Here is a 9,228-nt window from a genome sequence, read left to right as displayed (position 1 = left end):
GTCTTTGTCTCCGTGTGTTGTTATCGTTTTCATGCATCTCATATCATGTCATCATGTGCATTGCATTTGAATACATGTTCATCTCATGCATTCGAGCATTTTCCCTGTCGTCCGTTTTGCATTCCGGTGCTTCGTTCTCCTCCGGTGGTCATTTCTACCTTTCTTTCGTGACTACTTGTTAGCGATTTTGCCGAGGATGTTGTAGTTGATCCGTGCATGCTATGCTATTGTTCTTGCCATGTCTAGCTTGCATTTTGTGTATTATTGATGGATGTATGCTTAGCTTGTCATGACTTGCTCCGTACTGAGTGCATCGAGCTCGTAAACATGCCTATTTGATACCTGTTTTCAGCATGTTACAGTTTTCACCAAGTCTGAGAACTGATTATGTTTTTTCCATGTTCACATGCTTGCGATTGTATTTTCTGATCCCTTTTTGGCTCAAGGTCACTAAGGGACTGTTGATAAGCTCTTTGAGTAGCTCCATTCCATGCTTTACTTTGCCATGTTCAGGTCCTGTAGCATATAGTTTTGTTGCTCCGAAGTGTGCTACCTGATCTGAAATTCCAGACAAGTGTTAATTTCACTAAGTTTGAGATCTGTTTACCATATGCATTTTTGCCATGCTTGTTTGAACCTGTTAATGGGTGAATTGGCCGTAGCTCAGTGCTAGACTTTTGTTAAGCATCTTGAATGCATCCCTGCCATGTATTTTGATGCCATGTTTGGGTGCTGTAGCATGTTCATCTTGTTGCATTTAGATGGCTACTTGCTGTAAATCGCAGAACATGGTCATATTTGAATCGCTTGCCATTTCCAATCCGTAACTCCGATTCCGGTGTTCTTTATATCGTTTTCAAGCGATTTCATCTCATCTTTCCAGTGGAACACCTGGATTTCCAAGTTGAGGCCAGGTTCATGCATTCCTTCTCAAATCTTGCATATGCATCCCGCATCGCATCCCGCATAGCATACCATCCTTGCATCATATTGTTTGATCCTTGCACGTGGTTGATTTTGTCCTTGTTGCTTGTTTGTCTTGTTTGGGTAGAGTCGGGACACGAGTTCGCTAACGAGGAGCCCGTTGAGTTTGCTTTCGAGGATCCAGTCAACTCTGACAACTTTGCAGGCAAGATGATCATACCCTCGAAATCACTACTATCTTTGCTATGCTAAATGCTCGCTCTTTTGCTATGCCAATGCTATGATGCCTACCACTTGCTTTCAAGCCTCCCAAATTGCCATGTCAAACCTCTAACCCACCATGTCCTAGCAAACCGTTGATTGTCTATGTTACCGCTTTGCTCAGCCCCTCTTATAGCGTTGCTAGTTGCAGGTGAAGATTGGAGACCGTTCCTTGTTGGAACATTTATTTACTTGTTGGGATATCATTATATTGCCATGTTATCTTAATGCATCTATATACTTGGTAAAGGGTGGAAGGCTCGGCCTCTCGCCTAGTGTTTTGTTCCACACTTGCCGCCCTAGTTTCCGTCATATCGGTGTTATGTTCCCGGATTTTGCGTTCCATACGCGGTTGGGTTATAATGGGAACCCCTTGACAGTCCGCCTTGAATAAAACTCCTCCAGCAATGCCCAACCTTGGTTTTACCATTTGCCACCTAGCCTTTTCCCTTGGGTTTCGCGGACACAAGGGTCATCTTATTTTAAAGCCCCCGGGCCAGGGCTCCTCTGAGTGTTGGTCCAACCTAGAGCACCGTGCGGGGCCATCCCTTGGCAACTTGGGTTATGTTGGCTCCCGTACGCTTAGCTTATCCGGTGTGCCCTGAGAACGAGATATGTGCAGCTCCTATCGGGATTTGTCAGCACAGCGGGCGGTGTTGCTGGACTTGTTTTACCATTGTCGGAGTTGTCTTGAAGAACCGGGATACTGAGTCTGATCGGAACGTCTCAGGAGGAGGTCTATTCCTTCGTTGACCGTGAGAGCTTGTCATGGGCTAAGTTGGGACTCCCCTGCAGGGATTTGAACTTTCGAAAGCCATGCCCGCGGTTATGGGCAGATGGGAATTTGTTAATGACCGGTTGTATATTACTTGAACATTAACTTAATTAAAATGAATCAACTGAGTGTGTTACCGTGATGGACTCTTCTCGGCGGAGTCTGGGAAGTGGACACGGTGTTGGAGTAATGCTTGCGCAGGTTGCCCTCTAGTTTCTCGCTCGCGCTTTGCCTCCTCTTCTCGCTCACTTTTGCGAACAGGATAGACACCATATTTGCTAGTCGCTTGCTGCAGCTCCACATATTTACCTTGCCTTACCTTTGAGCTTAAATAGTATTGATCGCGAGGGTGCGATATTGCTGAGTCCCTCTGGCTCATAGATTACTATTACACCAGATGCAGGGCCTGATGATTCCGCTCCAGGTGACGCGCTTGAGCTCAAGTGGGAGTTCGACGAGGACTCTCAATGATACTATGTTTCCTTTCCTGATGATCAGCAGTGGTGCCCAGTTGGGGGTGATCGGGACCGTGTCGCATGTTGGGTTATCTTTTATTTTGGCGCCGTAGTCGGGCCATGAGTGTTTGGATGATGTAATGTTATTTATGTACTTGATTGACGTGGCGAGTGTAAGCCGACTATGTTATCTCCCCTTTTATTATATATTACATGGGATGTTGTGAAGATTGCCTAACTTGCGACATATGCCTTCAATGCGATTATGGCTCTAAGTCATGCCTCGACACGTGGGAGATATAGTCGCATCGAGGGTGTTACAAGTTGGTAATCAGAGCCTCCCCTGACCATAGGAGCCCCATTGCTTGATCGTTTTAGCGGCCGAGTTGTGTCTAGAAAATTGTTTTGAGTCTTTTAGGACTTATATATCGGAGAGTTTAGGAATTATTTTTACTCCCCAGTCTCCTCATCGCTCTGGTAAGGCATCCTGACGTAGAGTTTTGACTCTTCTCTTCTCAAATTTCACTAATTTTTTTTTAGGATCACGCGGGTATCTTGGAATCGTTCCGATGGTTTTATGACGAGAAAATTGTCTTGGTGCCTCCTGTCCGGGGTTTTGTAGAAGTGTCCCGGGGAGTTGAGCTCTGAGGTGTTGTCTTCATAATTTTATCGTTGCATTTCTGGAATACCTGAGTTTAGTACGCCAACATCGAAAATCTCTTTTATGTAGTTCGTTGGTGAGATAACCTCGACGCCACCCAGTACTGGGGCGGGAGTTCGGGAGTATCGCCATAACTTGTATAACGGATGCTTTTCGAAGGTTGAGGTAGATGGTTTCCGAAGTTTTTCTCGGTTATGTGTTGAAGGATGGATACAGCTGGATTTAGGATTTGCTAGATTTGGGTGATATATTATGCTTCCCCTGCATCCCCAACACCTGATTGCATAACCGGAAAGGTTTGGGAGTTTCATAGGTGGGAATTCTAGTAGCTCTAGTTCTTCTTCCACGGATATTTGGTTTGAGATTGGGATTTCTTACCGAGTATTCGTTCTTGATCCGTACCTTGTTGATTTATTTCTCTACCTAAATTCTACGTGGCTTCTCAATTTATGGATAGGTGACCATTTCAAGAGGAATGCATTCGTTCATTTTGTTCGGATGTGAAGACTTTATGTTGCAATTTTCATCCCGTTGGATTCAACTTCATTTTATTTGTCTATGTGCTAACGGTGGTCAACCTCTTCAGGATGGCTCCCGCTAAGAGCACCAGTCAGAATCAGAATCAAGATCCGCCACCACCTCCACCTCCTCCGGAGGCATGGCAAGCTGTGATGGCAGCATCCAATGCAAACACACAGTTGATCATGCAAATTCTTCAAGAGCGCAATCAAGGCAACCAAGGGAACCAAGGCAACAATCAGAATCACTTTGGTACACTCAACCAGTTCCTTGCTAACGGGCCAAAGACTTTCAGAAATTGTGTTGAGGCAACCGATGCTGACGATTGGCTCGTGGATCTGTGCAAGCATTTCGAGTGCAGTAACGTCAGGCCTGAGGACTTCGTCAAGTTCACTTCCTTCCAACTCAAAGATCAAGCTACAGAATGGTTCCAGCAGTACAAGGACTCCAGAGGTGGACGTGTGATCACTTGGGATGAATTCCGTCAAGATTTCAGAGCTCACCATATCCCTCAGAGCGTGGTTGAAAGCAAGCGTGAGGAATTCCGCAACCTGAAGCAAGGCTCTTTGTTTGTCTATGACTACAACAAGTTGTTCCAGAAGCCCGCCCGTTTTGCCAAGCAGGACGTCCCTGATGAGAAGAGCATGATATACCAGTTCAGGGGTGGTCTCAGAGAAGAAATCCAGCTAGCTCTTGTTCTCTTTGAGGCCTTGAGGTACGATGAGTTCTACAACATGGCATTGAAGCCAGAGGCCGCTCAATTGAGGTGTGATGCTTCCAAGAAGCGAGTCAGAGATGCTACTCCTTCTTCCTCTACTCAAGTGGCCAAGCAGCAGAAGTATTGGCTTCCTCCTCCTCCGTTCCGGCAGCCGTATCAGCAGAAGAGCAAAGGTGGTAGTGGATCTTCCCACCCACCCAACCCTGGTTTTCAGAACAAGACTTCGTCTCAAGCTCCAAGATCGAGTGCTCCGTACCACCGTCTGCTTTCAGAGGTCACGTGCAACAAGTGCCAACAGAAGGGTCACTATGCCAACAAGTGTCTCAACCAGAGGCGTCTCCCTCCTCCTCCTCCTGTGAGATCGGCAAGTACAACTGTGGTCAAGCATAACCCCAAGCACAATAAGGTCAACTTGCTGAATGCAGCTCAGGCAGAGGACTCATCAGATGTCATCATGGGTAACTTTCCAGTTAACTCTTTTCCCGCAAAAGTTCTTTTTGACACTGGTGCATCGCATTGCTTCATGTCAAGATCATTTGTTTCCAAGCATGACTTCGTTTCGCAAATGTTGGGTAAACCTATGGGAGTGGTTTCTCCGACTAAGTCCATGAGGGCTACTTCAATAGTCCCGGATATTTCTATCATGATGGGTGATTTCAAGTTTCTGGCTTCCCCAATGGCTCTTGGTAACTCGGATATTGATCTTATTCTCGGGATGGATTGGCTTTCTAAGCACAAGGCTCAGCTTGATTGTGCAGCCAGGCAGATTCAATTGACTCATTCGTCTGAGGATGTAATTGTCTTTGCCTCTCGTGATGATACAATCCATCTGTTTTCTCTCAATGAAAAGGGTGAACTGGATGCTATCTCGCAAATTCCAGTCGTTTGCGAATATCAAGACGTCTTTCCAGAAGAGCTTCCAGGAATGCCTCTGCACCGGCCAGTTGAATTCGTCATTGATCTTGAGCCCGGCACGGAACCCGTGTGCAAGCTTCCTTACAAGCTCGGACCTGAAGAGTTGAAGGAGCTGAAGAAGCAACTCGATATTCAAGAAAGAATGGGTCTCATCCGGCCTAGTTCTTCTCCATGGGGTTGTGGTGTTCCTTTTGTGAAGAAGAAGGATGGAACGGACCGACTTTGTGTTGATTACCGTCCATTGAACAAGAAGACCATCAAGAACAAATACCCACTTCCCAACATCAACGAGTTGTTCGAACAACTCAAAGGTGCCCAAGTATTCTCCAAGCTTGATCTCCATATGGGTTATCATTAGATTCGAATCCGTGAGCAAGATATTCCCAAGACGGCTTTCAGGACAAGCTATGGTTCATATGAATACACTATCATGTCTTTTGGCCTCATCAACGCTCCTCCGACGTTCTCTCTCATGATGAACTTCATCTTCAACGCCTACGCCAATGACTTTGTTTTGGTCTATCTCGACGACATTCTGGTTTTATCGAAGAACAAGGAAGATCATGCCAAGCACTTGCGTTTGGTACTCTATAAGTTGAGGGAACACAAGTTCTACGCCAAGTTCTCCAAGTGCGAATTTTGGCTCGATGAGGTTCTTTATCTTGGTCATATCATCTCTGCCAAGGGCATTGTGGTGAATCCTGAGAAGGTGTCTGCAATTGTGAATTGGGAACCTCCTTAGAACGTGAAGCAACTCCGTAGCTTCCTCGGTCTCGCAAGCTACTGCCGAAGATTCGTTGAAAACTTTTCTAAGATCGCAAAGCCTCTCTCAAGTCTTCTTCAGAAGCACGTCAAGTACGTTTGGTCTCCGGAGTGTGGCATTGCTTTCAAAACTTTGAAAGAGAAATTGATAATTGCTCCAGTTCTGAATCCGCCTGATGAATCCAAGCCGTACGAGGTCTTTTGTGATGCCTCTCTCCAAGGTCTTGGCGCAGTATTGATGCAAGAGAAGAAAGTTGTTGCTTGTACCTCTCGCCAGTTGAAGCCCAATGAGAAGAACTACCCCACTCATGGTCTCGAGTTGGCGGCAGTGGTGCATGCTCTTTTGACTTGGAGACATCTCTTATTGGGAAGAAAAGTGGACATTTTCACTGATCACAAGAGTCTCAAGTACATCTTCACTTAGCCTAATCTCAACCTCAGGCAAACTCGATGGGTCGAAATGATTCAAGAGTATAATCTGAGTATCGAGTATACTCCAGGCAAGGCCAATGTGATTGCTGACGCATTGAGCAGGAAAGCTTATTGCAACAGCCTGATTCTTAAGCCTTACCAACCCGAGCTTTGTGAAGCTTTCCGCAAACTTAATCTGCAAGTTGTTCCTCAAGGTTTCCTCGCCAACCTTCAAGTCTCTCCTACCTTGGAAGACCATATTCGCCAAGCTCACCTTCTTGATACTATGGTGAAAAAGGTGAAGATTGGGATTGCCAGGAGTCAACCCAAGTATAAGTGCTACCGCCTTGATGACAGGGACACTCTCTTCTTCGAGGATCGTATTGTTGTACCCAAAGGTGACCTCCGTAAAGTGATCATGAACGAGGCTCACAATTCTCTCCTCTCCATCCACCCTAGAGCACGAAGATGTATCAGGATCTCAAGCAAGCTTATTAGACTCGAATGAAGCGCGAGATTGCTCAATTCGTGAACGAGTGTGATGTCTGCAGAAGAGTGAAGGCAGAACACCAAAGGCCAGCTGGTCTCCTCCAACCTCTTGCCATTCCAGAATGGAAGTTTGACCACATTGAGATGGACTTCATGACTGGGTTTCCAAAGTCCAAGCGTGGCAATGATGCTATGTTCGTTGTCATCGACAAACTCACCAAACTGGCTCACTTTCTGCCTATCAAAGAGTCTATCACTGCAGCTCAATTGGCGGAACTCTATACCTCTCGAATTGTCTCTCTGCACGGTATTCCTCAAGTGATATCTTCAGACCGTGGCAACATCTTTACCTCCAAGTTTTGGGATTCCTTTCAGAAGGCCATGGGCACCAACATCCGCTTCAGCACAGCTTTCCATCCTCAAACTAGCGGTCAAGTCGAGCGTGTCAACCAGATTCTTGAAGATATGCTCAGGGCTTGTGTGATCTCCTTCGGCATGAAGTGGGAGGATTGTCTTCCTTATGCTGAATTCTCCTACAACAACAGTTTTCAAGCAAGTTTGGGCAAGGCCCCATTTGAAATTCTGTATGGCAGGAAGTGTCGTACCCCTCTCAACTGGTCCGAAACCGGTGAACGTCAGCTTTTGGGAAATGACTTAATCACAGAGGCAGAGGAAATGTGCAAAGTCATTCGAGATAACCTCAAAGCAGCCCAATCCCGTCAGAAGAGCTACTATGACAGTAAGCACCGTGATTTGGCTTTCGAGATCGGAGATCATTTTTACCTCCGCGTCTCTCCTATGAAAGGTACTCGTTGCTTCGGTATCAAAGGGAAGATTGCCCCTAGATACGTGGGACCTTTCAAGATTGTCAGCAAGAGAGGCGATCTCGCCTATCAACTCGAGCTTCCTTCAAACTTTGCAAATGTTCATGATGTGTTCCATGTCTCTCAGCTTCGAAAGTGCTTCAAGACTCCTGAACGCACCGTCAACTTCGAGGACATTGAGCTCCAAGAAGATCTCTCCTATCGTGAGCACCCAGTTGCTATTCTTGAAGAGACTGAACGCAAGACTCGCAACAAGTCAATCAAATTCCTCAAAGTCAAGTGGTCACATCATTCTGACCGTGAAGCTTCCTGGGAACGCGAGGATCACCTCCATTCTGAGTACCCGGCGTTCTTTCAGTCCTAGATCTCGGGACGAGATCCTTTCGTAGTGGTGGAGTGTTGTAACACCCCGGAGATGACTTTCCCAATATGTATTCCAACTCTTGCCGTTTCCGGCCTTAAGTTATTTTATTTTCTCGGGTTCGGGTCTTTGTCTCCGTGTGTTGTTATCGTTTTCATGCATCTCATATCATGTCATCATGTGCATTGCATTTGCATACGTGTTCATCTCATGCATTCGAGCATTTTCCCCGTCGTCCGTTTTGCATTCCGGCGCTTCGTTCTCCTCCGGTGGTCATTTCTACCTTTATTTCATGTGTGGGGATTAAACATTTCCGGATTGGACCGAGACTTGCCAAGCGGCCTTGGTTTACTACCAGTAGACCGCCTGTCAAGTTTCATATCATTTGGACTTCGTTTGATACTCCAACGGTTAACCGAGGGACCGAAGAGGCCTCGTGTGTGTTGCAGCCCAACACCCCCCCCAAATTGGCCCAAAACCCACCTAAACCCTCTCCATCATATAGAGCGTTCAATCACGATCGCGTGGCCGAAAACTGCACCTCATTTGGACTCTCCTAGCTCCCTCTATGCCTTTATATAGAACCCCTCTTCCAAATCCGGATCTCTCCCCCGTCCATACCCTAAATTCCACCTCGCGCCGGCCGGATACGTCCGTTCCCGGCCGGATAAAATCGCCCCGCCAACCGCGAGCCGCCACGTGGGCAGCCGCGCCCACATCGCCGCCTCCTCCCGCCGCCGGCCCGCTCGGCCCGCAAGGGGCCCTCCCGGCCCACGCGCGCGTCGCCGCCCGCGACTTCGCCCCGCCGCAGACGCCATCGCCGGCGGGCTCCGTTGCTTCCTCTGGCGACCTCCCCGCTGTCCGATGCGCTGCCAAATCGCGTCGGCGTCGCGCCTGACCGCCGCCTCGTCGTCCGAGCCCTCCTCCGCACCTCCTCGCGCCGGGAAGAGTCACGTCCAGCGACCCCGACGACTCCGGCCACCTCCGTCGACTCCGAGCTCCGTTCCGGCGAACCTCGACTTACGCGCCCGATCTGGATCTGGATCCGAGGGTTGACTTTTGCCCGAAACCCTAGTTCATATGCCCTTTTTCATCGTGCCGTAACTTTGCATCCGTAACTCCGTTTTGGGCATATAGCATATCAAAATGTTCG

This window comes from Triticum urartu, chromosome 3A (assembly GCF_056163025.1).
Source record: "Triticum urartu cultivar PI428250 chromosome 3A, HENAU_Tu73, whole genome shotgun sequence".
Lineage (NCBI taxonomy): Eukaryota > Viridiplantae > Streptophyta > Magnoliopsida > Poales > Poaceae > Triticum > Triticum urartu.
Note: the sequence above shows the minus strand (reverse complement) of the source record.